Source organism: Macrotis lagotis, chromosome 7 (genome assembly GCF_037893015.1).
Source record: "Macrotis lagotis isolate mMagLag1 chromosome 7, bilby.v1.9.chrom.fasta, whole genome shotgun sequence".
Taxonomy (NCBI): Eukaryota; Metazoa; Chordata; class Mammalia; order Peramelemorphia; family Peramelidae; genus Macrotis; species Macrotis lagotis.
The window spans coordinates 147,993,278-148,016,350 of NC_133664.1; positions in this window are offsets into that span (position 1 = coordinate 147,993,278).

Here is a 23,073-nt window from a genome sequence, read left to right on the forward strand (position 1 = left end):
CTAAATGGTCAGACACTAGAGAAATATGGAATGTCTTAAGGGATCTGATGCTGGAGGTTGTTGAACACATTAATAACAACATTGTGAGATGAACAAGCTTGATGGAAGCAGTGAGAGCTAGGAAAACTTTGACTAAGTTATCCCTATCCAGAGGGGGAAAAAAAACAAAGCAAAGCAAAGCACACACACACAGACACACACACACAAACACACACACACACATACAAACACACACACAAACACATGAGCATAAAATAACCTTTCAGAATCTGATGAACACTTTATAAAAATTATTTCTTATGTTTCTCTTTGCCCTAATTCCTCTTTATGAAAATAACTTGTCCGTAAATAAGTTTATCAAAATATGTAAATACAATGTTAACGTCCCTGTTCACTGTTGAGGGGAGGGGGGTAGGAAGGGAGCATTGAAGAAATTTTGTCACTTAAAAATATACAGGTATATTTGGAAGAAAATACTTAATTTTTACAAATAAAGAGCCTGAATTCAGATTTGGACTCAGGCTCTCCTGTCTCCAAGGCAGTGTTCTATTCACTATGTCACCTAGCTGCCCTCCAAGCTATTTTTAAAAATAGGATTTGGTTTTAGTATTCTCATCTAAAAATGAGGGATTACTGGGATTCGGTAGCTGAGATGGAGCTGAGTGCTGAGTTGCTCCAGGAGAAGCTACTAGGGAATTGGATGCGGACCATGCAGAGCTGGAGGACATGCCCGCCTGCCGCTACTCGGCTAGCTTCTGAGCTCTGGTCTCCTTCATGTTGCAAGGAAAGCCTGTGCTGCAGAGACACAGACTACGGACCTCATGCCTGGTCAAAGCGCTGACTCACATTCAGTGTTTGAGCTGAAGACCCCTCACCCTCCAATCGTGAGACATGGAGTGGCAGAAGTGAGGCACCGAGCTGGGCGTGAGACCCGCCTCCACATTAGGACATCAAATCCCTGGTCTGTGGCTCAGCCCGCCTTCCCTGCAAATGTCTTTGTGTCCATGTCCATGTCAGTGTCCATGTTCACGTGTCCACCACGCCTGGCGTTGTGGAGCTAATTTGGCCCTTTTTACTTTGGTAGCCTTCTACCTCTCTGATCCTTAGTTGTCTCATCAGTAAATGAGAGATGCCTTTTTGTCCCTTCTGGCTCTGGTTCTGTGAATCTTTGACTTGCCCCATGGAGGGGCTCCTTTCTGAAGGCCAGCAGATTGTGTTTTGGTGTTTTCCAAGTTGCTATTGACAAGTCATCCATGTTCCCCCTTCCAGGCCATTGGGTAGGCCTACAATTCCAGCTCCTTCTTGGCTTATTTTCTCTAACTTAAAATACCAATATGTATGAAGAAAAATAACTTCAGATGGGATTTCCCAGTTCCCTTAGAAGGCTGAAGACTCTCAAAGGAAGTTCCTTCTACCACAGAAATCATATTTTTGGTGTCTTAATGTTGTAACAGCTCGGGGAAAGATGAAGCCCCTGGAAAATTCTCCTTTTGAATCTGGAGAGGTAGAGAGACCAGGTTTTTCTCTTGCAAAGTCTTTGAATTATGCATAATCTGACAGAACTGAAAGCCACTATAGAAACTACCTACCCTAAACCATGACCTAAAGAGAGAACATACCCAGGGAGAGAAAAGATGTTGGAAGGGAGATGGGTCATATCATGAAGCAGTTTAATAGTCACAACTAGGAACCAGGCCTCCTGATTCAATACAGACTTCTTTTTTTTTGCCCCATACTGTCATCTAGAAAAGAGAGTTCCTGCTAATATCCACTGAAATAGGTTCCATCCTACTGTCCTGAACACCACCTTCTCAGATCCTAAAGCATTCCCACTTCCAAATATTTCATCAATATATGATAAAGAAAATCATTCTTTAAAAATACCTCCAGACTTGCCCCTCAGGAAGAAATGACAAAATGGACCTCCTTGCTATGCTGACAAGTTGTAATGAATTACTTCTTTACCTTCCTACTTTTTTTTAATCTTTAAAAGTGAACTTCTGGCCAAGATGGCGGAGAGAACTTCTGGGTAAGATGGCGGACAGAAGACAGGAACAGTTCTAAATTCTCCTGATCTCTTCCCCATCTATCACATGAAACAAACCACTTAAAAGAATCCAACTGAAAAAACCCAGAAAGAAAAGCCAGGAGAAAGAACATCTAACTCAGGATTGGTCTCCAGCAGCAGCTTTGGCCGAATTCCGGTGGGTGAGTCTGGGCTCAGAGGGATGATTAGTTCCAGATCAGCCAAATTAACAGCTGAATTGGAACCTGGAGGCTGAGGGCTCGAGAGCCTGACCTGCTGGATCAGCTGTGGGGCTGGACAACAGGGGCTTGGGTCCATGGGGAAGCAGAGGTGCTGGTATTGGTGCTGTCCCCCTGAAGCTTGGGAACAGGCCTGGGGTGGGGAGAGTTCTGGTGCAGGAGAGCTATGGACACCATCCCTGGGTTCTTCAGATCTGAGGAACTCTGAGTCCACACCTCCAACTGCAGCTGAGGCCTCTTCCCAAAGAAATAAATGCAAACTACTTCTGCCTCAGGCCCAGGTGTGTGAGCAGAAGAACCAGCCCAGCTGAGGAATGACCTTAGGCCAGGGTAAACCCCACCATTGATTGAAGGCAAAAGAATTCAATAGCTCCAACTCCTCCCTTCAAGGAAAGGGAGAAAGCCTCAACCAATTTCACAGACACTCCAGAGAAAGCAACCAACACCTCCTACTAGCCAGCCAGAGAAACTGCACTCAGTGAGTAAAGCCTTTAGTTATACCAAGCCCCAATCAACCAGCCCCACCCCAACTCAAGGTCTTAGCAAAATGAAGAAGGGTCAGCAGAAAGGTGGATCCATAGAAAAATTCCTGGAAGGGAAAGACCCTAACTCAGATTGACCTGGAACCTCTGAGGAGAATACAATCTGTTCTCCAGCACAGAAAGACTTCCTTGAAGAAATAAGGAAGGAGCTTAAAAATTAGGAGACACAATTAATACCTAGCCACAAGAAAACATAACCTCAGAAAGTACAATTGGACAAACACAAAAGGAGAATAAATCTCTCAGATCATCAATTGGACAATTACAAAATGAGAATGAATCTCTCAGATCCTCAAATGAGCAAATGCAAAAAGAAATTAACTCTCTCAAAACCTCAATTGGTCAAATGGAAAGCTCTTTCAAAAGTAGAATTGACCAATTGGAAAAGGAGTTGCAAAAGGTTAATGAAGAAAACTCCTCCCCACAAAAAAGAATGAAGACTACAGAAACTAATGACTCCATGAGACAGCAAGAGTCAGTAAACAAAATCAAAAAATAGAAAAAATAGAAGCAAGTGTAAAATACCTCATCAACAAAACCACTGATCTCGAGAATACATGCAGGAGGGGCAACCTGAAAATTATAGGACTTCCTGAAAACATTAAAGAGAAAAAAAAAGCCTCAACTTAATATTACAGGATCTAGTGATGGAAAACTGCCCTGATAGGATGGAATTGGAGGGCAAAGTAATTATTGAAAGAGTACATTGATCCCCACCAGAAAAAGATCCTAAAATGAAAACACCAAAGAATATTGTGGCCAAACTCCAGAATTATCAGATAAAAGAGAAAATCCTGCAAGCAGCCAGAAAGAAACAATTTAAGTATCCAGGAGCCACAGTAAGGATTACGCAGGACCTGGCTGCATCAACTTTAAGGGATTGAAGGGCCTGGAATGAAATATTGCGAAAGTAATGGGAACTTGGAATGCAGCCAAGAATCTACTTCCCTGCAAAGCTGAGCCTTCTCTTCCAGGGAAAAAGATGGACATTTAATGAAATGGAAGAATTCCAAAAATTTCTGATGAAAAGACTAGAGCTAAACAGAAAATCTGGACATCAAACAGGAGGTTTAAGAGACACATGAAAAGGTAAAAAAAAAGGGGGGGTGGTAAAAGAAAAAAAATGCAATCCAGTAAGTTGAACCTGGCTATATCCCAGCATAGGGGTAAAAAAAAATAAAAAAGATTCTCATAAACCTTGAGAAATGCAACTCTAACAGAGAGAATACACCTAGTCAGAAATGATGGACATTCATGAACTATCCATGAGACTACAATCTAATGGGATGCAACTGGCTTTAACCTTACTGGGAGAAAGACTCTAATCACTCTCAGGTATTTTGACTCTATTCGATAGAATATACAGAACTAGAAAGGACAGACACTCAGAATTTTCCATGACTTAGATAGAAGGATCTAAAAGAAAACACTACTGCCCTAAAAAAAGGGGACAGGAAAGATGCAGGAGGAGGGAGGGGATTGAATGGGGTAAATTTCATTACACTAAGAGGTACAAAACACCTATGGTAATACTGGAGAAGAAGGGAGCAGAGGAGAAACACCTGAATCTTCTTCTCATCAGACTTGGCTTAAAGTCAACCTACACATACTCAGTTAACTTATAAACCATCTTACCTTTCAAGTATTAAAAGGGGAAAAGGGGAGGGGGGATGGAGAAAGGGAAGGGGAGTGGAGGGAAAAAGGGGAAATAACAAAAGTTAGGGAAGGGAAAAGGGAAAAAGGGAAAGGGGAAAGAAAGGGGAGGGTGTGATATAGGTGGGCAAACACACTGCCGGGGTTGGTTTTCAGAAACAAAGACTGGGGAATATGGATAAAAGGGGGGCAAAGGGGGAAAATATAAACAGAGGGAAGATAGCACAGAGGGCAATAAAGAATTAGTAATCATAAACTTGAATGTGAATGGGATGAACTCTCCCTTAAAACATAAGAAAATAGCAGAGTGCATTAAAAACCAGAATCCTACAATATGCTGCTTACAAGAAACTCATTTGAAGCAGTGAGATACATATAGAGTAAAGGTAAAAGGTTGGAGCAAAATAAGGTTGGAGTAAAAAAAGCAGGGGTAGAAATCCTTATCTCAGACAAAGCAGCAGCAAAAATGGATAGCAATAAAAGAGATAAGAAAGGAAATTTTATCCTCCTGAAAGGTACCATAGAAAATAAAGTCATTTCAATATTGAATATATATGCACCCAGTGGGACAGCACCCAAATTCTTAGAGGAGAAGCTGAAAGGATTACAGGAAGACATAGACAGCAAAACTCTACTAGTAGGAAACCTCAACCTCCGCTATCAGATCTAGATAAATCGAAGCATTAAACAAACAAGAAAGAAATTAGGGAGGTAAATAGATTGCTAGAAAAATTAGATATGGTAGATTTATGGAGGAAACTGAATGGGAATAGAAAGGAATATACCTTTTTCTCTACACTACATGCTCTAAATGCTTATATGAATAAATTGGAGAAAGAGGAGATCAATGAACTAAATATGCACTTAAAGAATTAGAGACAAAACAAATCAAAATCCCCAATTAAATACCAAAGTAGAAATTCTAAAAATTAAGGGAGAAATTAATAAAATTGAAAGCAAAAATACTATTGAATTAATCAATAAAACCAAAAGTTGGTATTATGAAAAAAACAATAAAATTGATAAACCTCTGGTCAATTTGATTAAAAAAAGAAGAAAATCAAATTGCTAGTATCATAAATGAAAAAGGTGAACTCTCCACCAATGAGGAGGAAATTAAAGTAATAATTCGAAATAATTTTGCCCAACTCTATGTCACAAAATTTGGTAATCTAAGTGAAATGGATAAATATTCACAAAAATATAAGTTGGCCCAGTTAATTGAAGAAGAGATTAAATACCTAAACAACCCTATCTCAGAAAAAGAAATTCAACAAGCCATTACTGAACTGCCTAAAAAAATTTCCAGGGCCTGATGGATTCACAAGTAAATTCTCAGAAACATTTAAGGAACAATTGGTTCCAAACCTACATAAACTCCTTGGAAAAATAGGGAAATATGGAACTCTGAAATGAATGTGGTCCTGTTACCTAAAGCAGGAAGAGTTAAAACAGAAAAGAAACTTATAGATCTATCTCCCTGATGAATATGGATAGAAAAATCCTAAATAAAATCTTAGCAAAACGATTATAACAAGTCATCACTTGGATAATACATTATGATCAAGTAGGATTTATTCCAGGAATGTAGGGTTGGTTCAATATTAGGAAAACTGTTAGTATACTCAATTATATCAACAACAAACCTATCAGAAATCATATGATCATAACAATAGATGCTGAAAAAGCTTTTGACAAAATACAGCATCCATTCCTATTAAATACACTAGAGAGTGTAGGAATAAATGGACTGTTCCTTAAAATAATTAGCAGTATCTATCTGAAACCATCAACAAGCATTATATTCAATGGGGAGAGGCTAGAGGCATTCCCAATAAGATCAGGGCTGAAACAAGGGTGCCCAGTATCACCACAACTATTCAATATTGTATTAGAAATGTTAGCATCAGGCAGGAATTAGAGAAGAAAAAGAAATTTAAGGAATTAGAATTGGGAAGGAAGAGACAAAACTCTCATTCTTTGCAGGTGACATGATGGTCTACCTAGAGAATCCCAAGAAAGCATCTAAAAAATTACTAGAAACAATTAGAAATTTTAGCAAACTTGCAGGTTATAAAATAAACTCTCGTAAATCCTCAACTTTTCTATATATGTCTAGCAAGAAACAGCAGGAAGAGCTAGAAAGAGAAATCCCATTCAAAGTAACCTCAGAAAATATAAAATATTTGAAAGTCTATTTGCCAAGACAGATTCAGAATCTTTTTGAAAACAATTATAAAACACTTCTCACACAAATTAAATCAGATTTAAATAACTGAGCAAATATCAACTGCTCATGGATATTTAGAGCTAATATAATAAAAATGACAATTCTACCAAAACTAAACTATCTGTTTAGTGCCCTACCAATCAAAATTCCAAAAAATTACTTTAACGAGTTCGAAAAACTTGTAAGTAAATTCATATGGAGAAATAAAAATGCAACAATTGCCAGGAGCTTAATGAAAAAAAAGTGCAAAAGAAGGTGGCTTAGCCTTACCCAATCTAAAATTATATTATAAAGCCTAAGTCATCAAAACTGTTTGGTATTGGCTAAGAAATAGAGTGGTGGACCAGTGGAATCGACTAGGTATAAAAGCAGGAGATGATTATAGTAATCTGCTCTTTGATAAACCCAAAGACTCCGGCCACTGGGATAAAAACTCCCTCTTTGATAAAAATTGCTGGGAAAATTGGAAGTTAGTATGGAAGAAATTTAGATTAGACCAACAACTCACAACCTTTACAAATATAAGATCCAAATGGTTACAGGACATAGACATAAAAAACTATACTATAAGCAAATTAGAAGAACAAGGTCTAGTCTACCTGTCAGATATATGGAAAGAGGAGCAGTTTATGACTAAGGAAGAGTTGATGAACATCACCACAAACCAATTAGATGATTTCGATTACATTAAATTAAAAAGCTTTTGCACAGATAAAACCAATGTAACCAAGATCAAAAGAAATGTAGTAAATTGGGAAACAATCTTTTCAACTAATGATTCTGACAAAGGACTCATTTCTTAAATATACAGAGAACTGAGTCATATTTTTAAAACAAAAAAAAACATTCCCCAATTGACAAGTGGTCAAAGGATATGGCAAGGCAATTTACAGATAAGGAGATCAAAGTAATCCATAGCAGTATGAAAAAATGCTATAAATCATTAATTATTAGAGAAATGCAAATTAAAGCTTCTCTGAGGTATCACCTCACACCTCTCAGATTGGCCAGTATGACCAGGAAGGATAATGATCATTGTTGGGAGGAATGTGGGAAATCTGGGACACTTACACTGTTGGTGGAGCTGTGAACTCATCCAACCCTTCTGAAGAGCTATTTGGAACTATGCCCAAAGGGCAACAAAAATGTGCATACCCTTTGACCCAGCAATATCACTACTGGGTCTATACCCTGAAGAGATGAGGAAAAAGGGTAAAAACATTACTTGCACAAAAATATTTATAGCAGCCCCATTTGTGGTGGCTAAGAATTGGAAATCCAGTAAATGTCCTTCAATTGGAGAATGGCTTGTCAAACTGTTGTATATGTATGTCATGGAACACTATTGTTCTATTAGAAACCAGGAGGGATGGGATTTCAGGGAAACCTGGAGGGATTTGCATGAACTGATCCTGAGTGAGATGAGCAGAATCAGAAAAACACTGTACACCCTAACAGCTACATGGGAGCGATGTTCTACCTTGAAGGACTTGCTGATTCTCTCAGTGCAACAGTCGGGAACAATTTTGCGCTGTCTGCAAAGGAGAGTGCCATCTGTAACCAGATAAGGACCTGTGGAGTTTGAACAAAGTGCAAGGACTATTCCCTTTAATTTAGAAAAAAAAAAAAACAGATAGCTTATTGTCTCATCGTGTTACCTCTTAGAGTTCTCTTCTCTTTAAGGATATGATTTCTCTCTCATCACAAGCAATTTGGATCAAGGCACAATATGGAAACAAAGTAAAGACTGACAGGCTGCTTTCTGTGGGGGGGGTAGGGAAGCAAGATTGGGGGAAAATGTAAAACTCAAATAATATCTTTAATAAAAGAAAAGAAAAGATTGCATAAATATTGCAGAAGGTAATATTTGAACTAAAGGGAGTCAGGGAAACTAAGAGATTGAACAGAGAAAATTGTTCTAGGAATGGGAGAGAGTCAGTGAAATGACAGGAGCCAAGAAATAGATGCTGTGTTCAGGATAAGAAATTGTGTTAGTCAGTGTAGTTGGATTGTGTACCGCATGTGTAGGAATGTGTAAGCAAACTGGAAAGGTAAGAAGAAAACCATATGCTGAATAAATTTGAATGCTTTCTTGGTAATGAATTGTTGTTCTCCCTTCTCTCTTATTCCCAAGGGCAAACAAATGTTTTCTGAGTCTCAGTTGTCTCTTTTCTAAAAGTAAAGAGAGAGACAGAGAGAGAGAGAGAGAGAGAGAGAGAGAGAGAGAGACAGTCAGACACAGAGAGACACACAGACAGAGGCAGAGATAGAGACAGAGAGAGAGATTGAGAATCATACTTGTAACAGCTCAAATACTTTTAACAGACTTTAAATGTGAACCACACAAAGCAGTTGATAAATTTAATATTGTAACTCATCATCCTAGAAGATTTGTTCCTCATGCTAACTCATTCCCTTCTCCTCAGGATCTCTGATTCTAGAGGGTTGAGGATGGATTTCAGATAGTTCCTCCTAGATCCAATATTTAAGGAGGGTACACTGATTAACTATATCATCATTTTCCAATCATTTTATTATGTTCATACTGTGCTAGGTACTCTCCCTATTGCCACTTCATAATATCCTTTTTTATCTTTGCCCATGAAATTAAGAATTCTTTAGGACAGGAAATTCTTGCCTTTTTTATTTCCAGTTGTTAGCACAATGCACAAAACAATAAGTGCTTAATAAATGTTTACTGAATGATTGACCATGCTCAGACAGTTTTATATAGAGAAAAATTAAGGGAAAAAAAGGAAAGGATCCAATAGCTCTATAATTCAGAAGAAATGACTAGAAAAGTTTGGCTATAAAACAGTCCTTAGTCAGTTATTAGTATAATTAAATTTGCTGTTTAAATTAGATTTAAAATGAGAACCTAATAGTACCATTGAAATTCTATGGTTATTTTGAAAAAAGAGTCTTATAGAACCATTTGTAACCTTATTGTACCTTAACATAACAAGGTAAAGTATTTCAGTAATGTCACCATTTAGTTAGAATGCCATAAATTAAAGGTGAAATTATGATAAAGGAGCTCCTATGCAGGATTTAAGCATTTAATCTACTGCTGGGTTTCTTGAAGGACTTCTCAAAAATACCTTCCACAATAGAAGAAATTTTATTTCTTCTTTCTCACTAAATTTTGTTCTCTTCCAAAATATTCTAATGCTGCCTCATTGATATGCACATAGCATGGCCCTGGAGTAAAGAATAACTGAGGTCAAATCCAGCCTCAGATACTTAATAATTACCTAGCTATGTGGTCTTCAGCAGCCACTTTACCCCATTGCCTTGCAAGAAATAAAAAAAAAAAAAACCTAAAAACTAAATGAATAAATGAAGGGATAGATAGATATGCACATAGCATACAGACAAGTAAAGTTGTATTCAAAAATTCACTTCAGATACTTAATAGTTCTATAATCTTTGACATTATCACTTAACCCCTTTGGGCAATAGTTTCTTCATCTGCAAAATTAGCAAAATTGAACTGAATGTCCTTCACAATTCCCCCCCCACACCCCCCAGATAAAACTCTAGGATCCTGCCCCTGTACTATGCCAGTGAAATGCAAGCTTTGTTACATCATTTTATTTAAGTTTTGAGAACAGTTCTGAAAGTGAAATTCATAACTATTTAGGAACTAAACACAACTGAATAACCAGAAACACAGTGGTCACACATTCACCATGATTACAACAAATCAGACAGGTAAGGATGGGTTTGAATTTGAGTTAATGGAGGGAATTTTCCCATGTATCAAATCTTAAACCACTTAAAGCACTGAAGAATGTATATAAGGAATGGCTCAAAAATTACTAACAAAAATCATGCACCATCACCTTCATGGTGTCTTTCCTAATGCTCCCAATTCCTAGTGTCTTCTCTCTCCCACTACTCATATTTCCCTTTTTATAAAAATTATCTTTAATTTTATAATGAATATCAATTTACTAACATAAATGTGGACATATATATGCAGGTATATTTTGTATGTTTTTGGCATATATATATATGCCAATTTTAGCATTATTCTGCATACATGATTATGTGTATTTTTTTCTCTCTCTCATTTTTTATACTTGTGTCAATAGTGTTTAGTATAGTGGCTGACACATAGGAGGCGCTGAATCAATTCTTTTTTATTTTATTTTATTTTTAATTTATTATCATCCATATCCAAATGCATATTTTTAAGTTACAAAATTTCCTTCCACCCTCCCTTCCTACTTCCCTCCTCTTAGCAGCAAACAGTCAGGATACCATTGTACATACATATTTTAATAAACATGTTTATATATCAGCTATTTTCAGTATCAGGAAGGAATTAAGATGAAGGGAAAGAGATGCAAAAGAGATCATTTTTATTAAGTGTTCTTTAGATTCTGAAGGGTTTTTTTTAATGTATATGTTTTGTTTTGTTTTGTTATTCTCCCTTTGGATGGGGTTAACATATTACATATTCAAGCTAATACAGAAGTCCTAACTCACTGAATTGCTGAGAGGATCTGCTTCCATCAAGATCTCATCTCATAATGGTGTTGTTGATGTCTACATTGCTCTTGTTTCTACTCCCTTTGCTCAGCATCAGATCTTATAACTCATTCCTTGCTTCTCTAGCATCCAACCATCTATAATTTCTTATAGAACAATAATTTTCATGTATTATAACTTTTTCAGCCATTTCCCAATTGGTAGACATCACCTCAATTTCCAATTCTTTGTCACTACGAAAAAGGGCTGCTATGAATATTTTGGAATATATAGGACTTTTCCCATTTTTTAATAATTTCTTCTGGATATAGACCTAGAATTGGAATAGCTGCATCAATGAGTATGAACAGTTTTATTGCTCTTTGTTCATAGTTCCATATTGCTCTCCAGAAATGTTGGATCTGTTCACAACTCCACCAGCTATGCATAAATGTCCATTTCCTCTCACAATCTCTCCAACATTGAACATTTACACTTTTTCTCATCTTGGTCAATCTGATAGGTTTGTGATGATACATTATTGTTGTTTTAATTTGCATTTCTCTAAATAATAATGATGTGGAGCAGTTTTTCATGTGATTATATATAAATACAAGTTCTTTATTTCTTCATTTGAAAACTTTTTGTTCATATCTTTTGACCATTTCTTAAATGGAGAATGACTAAATCAATTCTTATTGATTGATTGACTGATAGGTTGTTCTACTGTGAAAGAAAAATTGTAAATTATTTTCTTTCTAGGAAATATATTTCATCTTTTAAAAATAATAATCAATTCTCAGAGAATGAAAATTGGCCATTCATCTTAGTAAAGACTAACCTGACGCATTTCTGTGGGGAAATTGTAGAAGAAAATAAAGTAAATATAAAAGTCATTTTAAAAAAGGTGGAATTGGCACAGCTAGGTGGTGCAATGATTAAAGCACTGCCTCCAGTGTCAGGAGAACCTTAGTTGAAATCCAGCTTCATACATGCAAGGTTGAGTAATAAGAAATGATAGTAGAGGATGAAATGTTACCTGGGGGATCACACTCCCACAAAATGAGCTGCCTTCCCTAAGGAAAATAAGTCATTAGGGTATAAGCATTAAGGAAGGGTAAAGGGGTATGAAAGTTTATTTGGGGGGATCACACTCTCCCAGATCAGACTGAACTCTTAAAAGAAGATTAACAACTCAACTGAAGAGTGTATGAAATTTTAAAGGGGCAGAAAGATGAGGCAATTTAGGTATATGCTGCTGGGGGTAGTAACTCATAGAGTAGAGATGAGGTAATAAGAGACATGCTGCTGAGGGAAGGTAGTTCAAATATTCACCATATTTCCCCATGTATAAGACACTCCCATGTATAAGGTGCACCTTAATTTTGGGAGTCCAAAATATGAAAAAAAAATGTGTTACATAAAGGTATTAAACTCAAGTTTATTCATCAAAAAATTCATACAACTCCTCAACACTGTCAAAACTCCCATCCATAAACCCTTATATGGGTTTAAGAGAGGCTCTGACTGCTATCCTGCCTATGCTCTGGTCTGCCAAGCACTCTCCCAACAAGTCTGGTCCATTCCTTTACATGAACCTGAAGCACCAGTTGTGTCCTGCTTTGAAATCATTAAATTTTTTCATCAGCAATTCTTCTTGCCTCATGCAGAACCATCTTTGTGGACACAGGAATTCCAATCACCTTTTTCTCTTCAATCCATCTTGTTAATTTCCTTTCTAAATCAGGCCATTTTGCTGACTTGCCTCTCCTGGTCTTCTTCTGCCAGGATGTTTTCAATAGGGTTGTTTCTTCCTGTAGCCAGTCTCTGATTATTTTCTCTGTTGGCGAATCAAACTGATATTCAACAGCACAATTTCTATTCACTTTTGCAATCTGGATCACTTTGAACTTGAATTCATCCCCGTATGAAAATCTTTTCTGAGGCATTTCTGGGTAGAACTTGGCAAAAGGTAACTTGTAACCAGTAACAAATGCAAAAACATGAGTGCAAAGATATCAAGCTCAAAAAAGCGGGAAATGCAAGTAAAAAAAAAAATCAACAACCGCTGTATAAGAAGTTTCCAGTTTTTAAATCCTAAATTTTTCAAATAAAGGAAATATGGGAATATATGGGAAATAAAAGTAATCCTTTCATACCAAGCCAGGGATCCATTGTTTTGATAATAGGGTTTTATTTTGGGCCTGTTACCAAGAGTCTTTGCCTGGGAAGGGCCAGATATTTAACTTAAATTTCATTGACCTCATTTTGGACAATGAGATGAAGGTGAGTGGGTGGGGGATCACTGTAAGGTCCTTGATCTGTGTAGCAGGAACTGATTAATTATGAAGCATCTTTTTTTCTGTCCAATATTTCTATTACTTCAAATGGAGAGCAAGGATTGCTTCATCTTTGTATTTGGATCCTCAAAAGTCCAGTGCAGATAATGGCATATAATAGGTATTTATAATTTTTTGGATTGATTAATAAAGCTTCTGGAGCCAGATTCACCAATTTCAAGTCCTCAAAACTCATTTTCTTATTATGCAATTAGCAAGACAATATTTGAAAGCTAAGCATAAATTTTTTCTTTAACTTATTAGAATTTTTGTCAGGAGAGGGAGGTAAAAGCATGTCTATAATCTATCTACTAATTGCCTTGACAGATAACAAGAAGGAAATACTGACAATAAAAGTTATTTAGATCAATTGTTCTCTTTTCAATCACTAATTGAACTAATAACTTAATGTTTTAGCTTTCCATAATACAAATGATTTTCTGAGAAATATTGTCTTAACCTAAACAAATGACAATATTGGTTCAAATTTCATATAAGATGACAAATCAATTTAATGGAAATATCTTAAGAAGCATAGAATTATAAATCTGTTAATGCTGTTTAAGTCTTATGTACCGTAAATATATATTCTCAGGTGGTTATATTATTCCATTATTGGAAAGGTGTACAATGTTCTTAGCTATGACAGAAGGCAAAAGTATGTTAGACCACTTTTACATGCAAAAAGCCATATTCCATTGATTTGCATAGTTCTCATGAATGATAACACCAGTACTATTTAAATCAACAATCATTTTTGTGCTAACAGATGAACATGTGCTTATGAAAAAAGCAAATGCTAAAAAAAAAGTGTGTTTATGTGTGTGTGTGTGTGTGTGTTTCTGTGTTTGTGTTTCTGTATGAGAGAGTATGAATGACTGTTTATAGGTGATCTTGATGGTTGCAGCAAATATGCAGTGTAATAAATATTATCCTCAAAAGAAATAGTGGTGCTTGAAGGATGACCAGATTTTGGCAAAATTATAGTACATTTCAATTTGGGCATTATGAAATACCAAAAAGAGGATGGAAATTTCCAAATGGGCAGTTGATAATGGGATACTAGGGTTTAATAGAAATATTTTCCTGCTTAACTTACAGGCCAGAGCCAATATGACAGTGTAAAGCTCACATGTTCCTGGAGCTTTTCATTACCAAAGATAAATGAAACCTCTGCACTGAAATTACAGCTGCAGATCCCACCAAGAAAAAGAAAAGATCCAAGGAAGTTTACCATGGTAGAAATCATGGAGGATCTTCAGTGAATATTTGTCTCTATGAGGGGAAAGGGAAGAAAAGCCAAGCAAAGCCAGAGAGACAAAAGCCAGAAGGAGGCTTTAAACCACAGTGCAATTCATGTTTTTACAGGCTGACAACAGTTTAGGTCTAGACAGCTAGATAGAAAGCCAGCAGGGAGGGTCCTAAGCTCCAAACAAAGTCTGAACCCTGGTGAATACTAGGGCAAAAGACAGTGGGAACAAACCACTGCATAGGCAGAACCTGGACATAAAGGAGGAAATAAACGTCTTCAGAGACAAGGCCTAAATTGCATGGGCAGCATCTTGGCCAATGACAAGTCAGGGATCAGACCCTAGCTCCAGGATAAAAACATTGGATCTATACTCCCTATAACCCAAAAACAGATCTAATAAATAAAACTAACTTAGTTTCATGAAAAATTTAATAAAAATGATAAACATTTCATTAATATGATTCAAAAAAAGAAAACAGATAACCAGATTACCAGTATCAAAAAGGAAAGAGTGTATCACCAATGAGGAGGAAATTAGGAGATAATTCAGAGGTACTTTGCTGAACTATATGCCAATAAATGTGATATTGTGAATGAAAAGGATACTTAAAAAAATAAAAATTGTCCAGATTATCAGAAGAGAAAATAACATACAAAAATAACCCCATTTCAGAAAAAAAAAGAAATTGAAGAAACCATCAAAAAATTTCTTAAGTTAGTCTCCAGGTCCACAGGCATCTTCAATGAATTTGACTTAAGGAAATTTAACTCCTACATAAATGATTTTCAAAAATAGGAGAAGGAATTATGCCAATTCCTTTAATGACAAGAACTTGGTGATGATACCTAAACCAGGAAGAAACCAAACAGACAAAAAGTATTTTACACCAAGCTCCCTAATGAACATTGATGCAAAAATGTTATATAAAATCTTAGCAATTAGGTTACAGGAAGTTATTACTAGGATAATAGACCATGATCAGGTAGCATATATACCAGGTAGGCAGGGATGTTTCAATATTGAGAAAACACTCAATATAACTAAACAGATCAATAAACGAACCAACAGATGATTATCTCAGTTGATTTTGGGGAAAAAATATTTTGTTAAAATACAACATACATTCCTATTAATAACCCTAGCAGGTTTAGGGATAAATTGGGGTTTCCTTAAAATAAAATGTAGTATCTATATAAAACCATCAACAAATATATATAATGGGCATAAACTTGCATTGTTGGGTCTTGTCTTTTCATTGAAGAGAACAAAGATACCATCACTATATTTGAGACAAAAAGCCCAGATGAAAGGCAGGGATATTTAAAGTTTGTCTTAGATTCCATTGACATGATTTAATTCTGCCTTGATCATAATGTTTAGTACTTTCTCTGTTGAGGACATATTATACTGAGTGCTCAGGATGCAGTGTCTCTCATACATTACATTCAATTATAAAGTTCTTAAGAGAGAGAGTCACAGTATTTAGGTCACTTAGAGACTCTAAAGTAAATTAAATCCTCAGTGACTCTAGGAGCCAAGGATGATTCCCTTCATAGAAGCAATGGACTTAATCCTACTCATTTGGGGAGGAGGGAGAGAGTGTGAGAGAGAGTATGCTTTGGAAGTGGGTACAAATGTATCATGAAATGATTTTGCTTTGGTTGATACATTGGCTCATGAGGATTGTGTGTCTTTGGAGGGTACATGAAAAGGGAGTAAAGTATAAAATGATTATAATTTGATGTAATTTATGACTCTGGAGAAGTAGATTTTTAATGAGACAGAAGAGATAAGAGTACATAGTGACAATGAGGTTATGCTACTTATCAAAAAAATCATGCAATCAATCAACTAACCAGTCTGTGATTGTGCTTAGAATGATAGTTCTTTGAGCTTATTAAGCAATCATGAAATCTATTGATCCAGTTTTGATTGATGTCACATTGGTTGATAGTACTTGTTTGATAGTACTTCTATCCAAAAATAAAACAGATGAAGAGACGCAGAGATTTATTATATAAGAGGGAAAGTAGGGAAAATGTGAATACTGAGTAAATTCTATTCAATAAATTTGGCTCAGAATAGGAATAAGGTACATTCTCACATGAGTTTAAAATATATCCTACTCTACAGGGATTGGGGGAAGGGAAAGAAAGGGGAAGAATGGATTGATAAAAGGGGAAGTTGAAGGTATAAAGAAAAATAAACTGAAAAATTTTTAAAGAAAGTTAAAGGGGAAGTTCCAGCCAAGATGGCGGAGAGAAGGCAGGCACAGTTCTAATGTCTCCTGATCTTTCCCCATCTATCATATGAAACAAGTCTCTTAACAGAAATCTGACCCACAAAACCCAGAAAGAAAAGCCAGGAGAAAGAACATCTACCTCAGGATTTGTCTGCCTCAGCAGCACTGGAAGAATTAGGGCTGGTGAGTCTGGGCTCATAGGGTGGAGCAGCCCTGGATCAGCCAGATTAGCAACTGAATTGGAGCCAGGGAGTCTGAGGGCTTGAGAGACAGACCTGCTGGATCAGCAGTGGGGCTAGAAGGCAGGGGCTTGAGTCAACTAGAGAGCAGGAGCATGCTGTCCCTCTGAAGCTTGCCTACAGTGCTGGGGGGAGAGTTCTTGTGCAGGAGAGCTGCTGAGACCATCCCTGTTCTACATATTATATGCATATATTTTTAGTATATATTTATTTCAATTGTATGCAGAACATGTATGTATATACACATATATATGTGTATATGCTTTATGATATGGCAATTGACATATTTAATCTTCTGCAAAGTTATGCAAATTAAGAAGGATTTTCTGTTTCATTAATTAATAGTCTAAGTGGAGAACTTTCCACTCAATTAATCCATTACACAGTTCAAGGAATTATGGGAATGTTTTGTAACAATGTCTTTCATAGATTTCATAGATTGGGGGAGAAATATTTCCAATTCACATGCATTCTACATACTGACCTAAGTTGTATAATATTTAAGATGTCAGAAAATAAATGTCCCCATTTGGTCTAGTGCCCTAAAGATGGATTGCACAGAGATCTCTGAAATAAATTATTATTTTTGATCTCCCGTAATTGACAACCAAAATTTTTTTTTGTTGTGGTAGTTGAAATCTGAAAACAACTTCCAATAGGGGCAGCTAGGTGGTGCAGTGGATAAAGCACCGGCCCTGGAGTCAGGAGTACCTGGGTTCAAATCTGGTCTCAGACACTTAATAATTACCTAGTCGTGTGGCCTTGGGCAAGCCACTTAACCCCATTTGCCTTGCAAAAAAAAAAAAACTAAAAAAAAACCAACTTCCAATAAATAAAAACTGATGTTGACTTTGTGGATGTTTTGGGGGATATTCTTGTATGCAGGGACAATGAAGTGAACTGTAAGAAAATTATAGAAAATAAATTTTCCTCTTCTTCATGAGGAGAATATATATTGGTAATCTTACAGCATACTCAAGTTACAGAATTATTTTAGTATAATGTTTATACATGAAAAATCCAAAGATGACTTGGATTTTTCAAGGGGCATAGAAAACCTAGAGGAAAATATCATTAAGTATAATATTTGTTACCGACTTTTCAATATTTTCACTTTTATTATCTGTGCTAAACCAAACCTTCTACATTCATATTATCATTGTCTTTCCCATTTCAACAATCTTGACATCATATTAAAGCTGAAAGTATTATTGCTGTCTACTTGATCCAAACCCCTCATTGTACAGTTCAGGAAAATTAGACCTCCTGATATTAAACAGGATGCTTATGATGTCACAGGTTATTATGTTGACAGAGCAGGATTTTAAGCACCCATTCTTTTACCAGAGTTTAAATAGAGCATACTATCTTACCTCTCCTTTAATCTCATTTTATTCTTTGGTTGTAAAGGTAAAAATTTATCTGAAAGAGACTTCAGGGTCATTTATACAAGATTGCTTTACCTTGGACTTTCTTGGGTGAATATATATTTTATCTGAGAGCTAACTCTCAAAGGAAATTCTACTATTGATAAGATGATTCCTATAGAGGTGGAAGAGTTTGTACTTGATCATACTTGGGAAATAGTAATCTCAAGGTTCTTGTGGTTAATACCACATGAACCTGAATTGTGGCAAATCACAATTATAAACATTAAGCAGTCAAGCTAAAGAGAAAAAATTAAGAAAGATTAATAAGAAAAAATATGTAGAGAGAGCTAGTTTTGGAGTCAAGAAGAAATCAATCAAAGTCTCATCTCTGAAATATATTGGTTCAGGAACCGGGATCCACAGTGCTCAAAAGACATTATAACTACAGAGGTGTTAGAAGATATTTTTGGAAACTGTAAGTTGAAGGAAAGAGAAGCTAATGTGCATTGGTAGAGGGAGCTTCCTTATTCAGTATTAAGCTATAACAGTAAAATCACAGGTCCTTATATTGACCCAATAGTGAAGTTTGGTCCTTTTAAGTATGAATTTTAATTCCAATAAGTACTTGCATTATTCAAATGTGCATTACATATTCTCAATGGTTTGGAACCAATTACAATTTTATATTATTATGAATTTTAATAGTGTTATTTAAAATGCATATGGTCTCTTCACATCATTTATTAATTACATATGTCAAGACCCATTTCTATTAGCAATAATCATATTTGATAAAGGAGTGTGAGAAATATATTAGTTATCAAGTTTGTGTATGAAGTAGAAATTGAATTGTTCATATTATGAGATTGAGACAACAAATGAAAAAAACATATTGATATCTTGACTTCCCTGATATATTGAAAAATGGAGACAATGATTGTCACTTCTTTGAGGGAATCATTGATAGAATGTTTATGAGACAATACAATCAATAATCAATGGAGTATACATTTACCACCTCTCATGTTCAAAGTAATGAATGTATGAAGGCAAAAAGATTTAAAAAATATATATTTTCATGAATCCATTCATGAAATGTTCCATTGACAGATAAGAATCTCACAGGATAAAAAAAATATGGAGTAGCTATGATCCTTTAGTAAAATGAATACCAATACCTTTGGAATAATTGACATTTCAAAATGTTAATATGTTTGGTGAAAACCATTCTAAATCAAATGTATATTACCTAGGAATATCTTTGGAAGAGTTTTAAAAGCATTATTATTATTTCCTTAATTTTATATTTTAATCTGACAGGAATTCATTGGGAATCTGTTAGGGTCTAGAAAATCATAAATTAAAAACTTTTTTGATAAGAAATTGCTCAATCATAGGACCACCTGATATAATACAGAGTAAGATAGAGAGTTGACTACTAAGCCAAGAAAACCTGGTTATGGATAAGATCATTTAAACTCTTGTTTACTCTAGGCAATTATCTGAGTTGAAAAACTGCAATTAACTTGCTTTACTTATGTCTGTTTGTGTTTGTGTGTGTGTGTTTGTGTGTGTGTGTGTGTGTGTGTGTGTGTGTTTTCTTTCCAAGAAACTCCCTGTAGCAATCCTATTCCTTAGTAAAGGCAAGTTTTAAACTATTTGTGTTATATAGTATGTAGAGATAGATATATGATCCCATTACCAAGGAATAATATTCCATTATCATATATCTGATAATGATTATTTCTCTTTTCCAGGGAATGTGCAATAGAAGAATTTGATGCAGTCTACTTAGGAATATAATCAGAAATATGAAGGCAAGGTCAAGATAAGATCTCTGAAATTTTTCTTAATTTTATATCAAATCTAGGATGTCAAACAACTATAGACAGACAAACATTTGTTCTATATGTAAATGAACTTCTAATTGTTATTTTTAAATTCAGTGAGGTTAACAGAATTATATTAAATGTGTTACTGTAGAATGCAAGTGTGATGTCTTTTTATGGTGGTGTAGTTAACATTAAGATTAGCATCTAACAGGGCATATGGCTTAGATGACTATCCTGCTTTGGATCCCAGGTAAGTCAATATTTCTTTCTAGTCTTCTGTTGAGTCCCTTTTATGGACTCCCTCAATCTTCCCCAGATGAACACTGGACAGGTGGGAGTTAAGGAAGACATGTTTCTCCCTATACACCAAGATCTCCATTTATTCACAAAAACACAAGTGAATAAATATCCTTTCCAGTCTCTAATCCACTCCCACTCCCATAGCACTTAGAAAAATAAGACTCTGGTGCTCAAGGACAACAGCTGATGATAGTTTACAGTGTTCCCACATACAACAGTTCCAACAGTCCTCAGGTTCTTCATCTGTCAAATGGAAGAGTTGGACTATATGATTTCTGAATTCTTTACCAATCTAATTACTGTTTTATTGACCCTACGGTTTCATTAAATAGTATAAAAGAACACTTTCCTCCTATTGATCATTTGAAAGATTTTGAAATAATGTGGATTAAATCATTCCCCCAAAAGAAAACAAGCATTTTCATTAAAAAAATGTCAAAATAAGATATTCTCAAGAGGAAAAGTAAATTCCATAGATCAGCATCTCACACCCTTTACCAAAATTGGGTCAAAATTGCGTACACAATTTAGATATAAAGAGTGACACCATAGATAAAGTAATAGACCAAGAAATAATCTATCTATCATATCTATGGAAAGGGGATAAATTTATGACCAAATAAGAATAAGAGCATATTATAAAAAAGCAGAATGAAGGATTTTGACTATATTAAATTAAAAAAGTTTTTGCACTTATTAATAAATCAATGCTGCCAAAATTGGAAGGAAAGGAGAAACCTAAGAAATAATCTTCAGAACTAGGATTTCTATAAAAAGGTCTCATTTAATTGCATAAAATTTATAAGGTCACAAATCATTCCTTAATTGATAGATGGTCAAAGTTATGAACAGACCGGGAAAATAATGAATTGGAGAGGTTGTGGGTCAATTGGGACATTGATGTATTGTTGGTGGAGTTGAGAATGGATGTAACCATTCTGGAGAGGAATATGGAATTATGCCCAACAGGCAATAAAACTGTTCATAAACTTTGATCCAGCAATTCCATTTCTAGGTCTATATCCAGAAGAAATTATAAAGAAGTGTGGAAAGTCCTGCATGTTCCAAAATATTTGTAGCAACCCTTTTTGTAGTGGAAAAAAACTGGAAATTGATAGGATGCTTATCAATTAGAGAATAGCAAAACAAATTATGGTATATGAATACTCTGAAATACTAATGCTTTATAAGAACCCATAAAAGGTCAGACTCTAGAGAAGCATGAAATGAATTATGGGATCTGCTGCTGAGCAAAGGGAGTAGAACCAAGAGCACATATCAACAACAACATGGTGAGATGAACTTAATGGAAACAGCTGTTGTCAGCACTTCAGAAAGGTAGGATAACTGTATTAGACCTGTACGGACAATGTTATCCCCATCTAGAGGAAAAAAATAAGACAAAACAAAATCAAAATAAAATATACACACACACAAACATACACACACACACACACACACACACACACCTTTCAGAATCTGATGAATACTTTATAAAAATTATCTATTATGTATATCTTTTCCTTAATCCTAATTACTCATATTGAAAATAACTAAACTATAAACATGTTTATCAAAATATTTATGCACATACATATGTATATACTGTTTTCCTCTGTGGGCAGGGGGTGGGAAGGTAGGGTGAATGGAAATTTTATAACTCAAAAATGTGCATGTGCATATGGAGGAAAATAAATTAAAAAATAAAAAATAAATCTTCTAGGAAATACAGAACCACAAGTTCATAATGGAAGTAGAATCACTGTACCATAAGGACAAGTGCAAACTTTTGAAAAAAAAGAAAAAAGTAAAAAGCAAATGCATCTATGTAACTGTATGCAATGTAAAATACAGCATTTTTGCAGAAATAACTCCAAGGTAGACTTAGTTATCATTCTACCCATTGTGAAGATTAAGAAATAAATTCTGTGAGATGGAGATTTGACAGGACTAGGAATTCTCCAATGGATATTACTGATCATTAATGATAGAACCAAAAGAATTACTTAAGTCATCTCATTCCAAGTGCAAATTATCCCAAATTAGACATAATGGTCTGCATTTTACTTAAATGAAACAAAGAAAAAATAAATCACTTTATATCTTTATATTTGTCTTTATTTTTTTTCAATCCCTAAAGACTTATGTTTTATTCTATACACTGATCTGACCCAGTGATTTCATTAGAAATGAGAATGGAATTCTTGGTGTGTAAGGAGACTCTTATCTACTAAAACATGTTATTTACAGTTTTAAGACTATAATCTCTTTTGCATGAAGAGGTTATATTATTCATATTGCGTCACTCAAAAAACAAGTTCAGAAGCAACAA